We start from the raw sequence: 2550 nt of genomic DNA, 5'->3' as shown, positions 1-2550 counted from the left end.
ACATCTCAAATGGAATAATTTGAATGGAATAACATGAAATGGAACAAAGTGATGGAATAGTGTTTGTGATATTTATGGCTTTTGGCTAAGTGCTTGGATTATCCTTTCATTATCTAAGTTTAGATATGGTTAAGGATAAGTGATCTTAAGCCAAACCCAAACCTAGATTAGTTCACTCCATGCCATTGCTGGGCTCAATTCTAGATTGAAGGTATTAAACCCTTCAAAAGTGATGAAGATAGAAATCTTTTTCTTCTTGGAGATTCTCCACAACCATAAAATTAAACTCAATAATAATAAATTTGTCACTGGTATCTATGCTTTTATAGAAAGAAGATCTAACTGTTGAAAATAACTAGACTAAGAGGTGTTGACCAAACTTGATCAATTGTAGCATCTTTAGTGTGGAAATCCACACTATTTCCATAAATAACATACAAGGACACAATGATGATCTGGCTGCTAGAGGCACCTTATATCTTGAGCATTGCAAGAAAGTGTGGGTGAATGAAGAAACCATTGCTTGGCAGCCATGTTGCACCAAGGTGAGCTATCTTCTTTAATATATTATTTCGTATGACACAAAATTAAAGGTTATTCTGAGAATATTTTTTTAGACCATAATTTCAAAGTATAAAGGTTAAAGGTTAAAAAGAGATTTACAGCTGCACCAAGACTTTTACCTTAGGAAACTTGGGGCACACCGAACATCATAGAGATCTAGGTGGGATGCTTTATGTTAACACATGTACCACCTATCCAGATACCTAGATACTTGTATGCAGTAAAGCCTGATTTGCATTAACGACTAAGGTGTGTTTTCCTCCATGTAGCAGTTAAGCACTCGATTTTGAGAATATTCTTTCTTAATCTAGGTGTTAAACACCATTTTAATATAATTTATTTGAACCAATATTAGATGCAAAGTTTAGATTTTGAAAAATATACAAAGATTCTTGAGTATTATTATTATTATTATTCCAAGTTTAAGATCATTGGCATAGCAAAAGTAGGAAATATGAGATCACATAAATAAGAATATTTGGATTTGAAAAAAGTCTTGATTAGTTGTACCTTAGATGTTTAACTTAATGCAGTGCAGATTATAAAAGGGCATTCTTTTACCTCACATTACCATGTAAGTATGGAAAACAAAACATTTCTCTATTTAATTTTATTACTTGCAGTCATTCTGAAAAATGAAAATTTTTGTGCTGCCACTACAAGTATCAAAGTAGAAGGCTATATTTATTGTACTAATTGTGGATCACTTTCTCAGAGTGGCATTTTCAGTAAGAAAATTGATCTATCTTCTGTATTTTTCTAATCTTGTTAAATCTTTCAGATGCCAAGGTAAACCTGGTTTGTCCAAGAGACAGTGATTCATCATTTACAAATAATAGAGGATACTTTAATATCTTTAAATTAGTGAAGACTGGAACAGATATTGAGAGTTGCCGAGTGAGTGTCGATACGAGTAGAGCACCCCGAGGGTGTTCTTTCTTAACAGACATAAATGGTGGATCAAGTGGCCAATCCTTAAGAACATGCATCAATAATGGAAATAATAAGTTCACTTGTGGACCCTATTATTTTACTCCAAATGCTTGTTCACCTCCACCACCACCAAGTCCTCCACCACCACCACCACCTAGAAGACCACCCCCACCACGACCAAGAATGCCTCTACCACCACGACCAAGAACTCCACCTAGAACACAACCACCACCACTATCACCAACACCAACACCTTCACTTTCACCAACACCATCCCTATCGTGACTACCAGTACCAACACCTCCAGCATTGGCACCAGAATCACCAGCATCAGCACCAGGCCCAGCTCCTACACCAACATCATTGCTATAAGTTCATAAACAATTTAACATAATAAAGACACGAAGCCCTTAAGTTCCACTCATTTCCTTACAATGTAGTAACTCATGTGTTTGTTTTCATATAAAGTTTAGAGTAGAGTTTTCTATGCAAAGTTTAGACAAGAGAAATCAAGAGTTCTAATGAATGAAATGAAGAAAAATCTTCCCTTCATTCTTTCTCTCAATTTCATCACCACATCCTACAGTACAAGCAGGACAGCAAAGAATTGCCACTCTCCTATCATCACATATATGATAGGAGAGCCCATCACTCAACCCAGCACAGTAAGGTAATATGATTATTTATGGCAAGAATGGGTGCTTAAGAAAGTTTATAACTGTAAACATTTTTATAATTTATAAATATCCAGAAGATAGCTGTTTAAGAAATTTTAAATTTTTTAAATATATTTATACTTGATTAATCTAAATGTATAACATATGTTAGAAGGTATAATAACATATTTTACCCTATACATTTGTAATCACTCATAAGTGTGTTAAAAGGGGGTGTAGTAGTGATCACTTTACATGCTATAGGTAAGGGGATTGGCACCCTCACCTCTGTGATTTTATAGAATTATAAATTGTGATGATTTTGAGTTGCTAGTTAGTCTTGTTTTTGGTCTGGAAAAACTCATACATACATTCATACATATATATATATATATAT

At 34.2% G+C, this 2550-nt stretch overlaps 1 long non-coding RNA gene across 1 annotated transcript; it reads left to right on the top strand.

Moving 5' to 3' along the window:
- The first annotated feature begins 1178 nt into the window (after positions 1–1178).
- LOC112342924 lies at positions 1179–1915 on the top strand. The gene is made up of 2 exons (XR_002991108.1): positions 1179–1292; positions 1346–1915. It is a non-coding gene; the product is annotated as an uncharacterized LOC112342924 (long non-coding RNA).
- Positions 1916–2550: the final 635 nt, after the last annotated feature.

The sequence above is a fragment of the Selaginella moellendorffii genome, unplaced genomic scaffold (genome assembly GCF_000143415.4).
Source record: "Selaginella moellendorffii unplaced genomic scaffold, v1.0 SELMOscaffold_123, whole genome shotgun sequence".
Taxonomy (NCBI): Eukaryota; Viridiplantae; Streptophyta; class Lycopodiopsida; order Selaginellales; family Selaginellaceae; genus Selaginella; species Selaginella moellendorffii.
The sequence above is the reverse complement of the archived record's forward strand: the minus strand, read 5'-3'. Positions and strand labels throughout refer to the sequence as shown.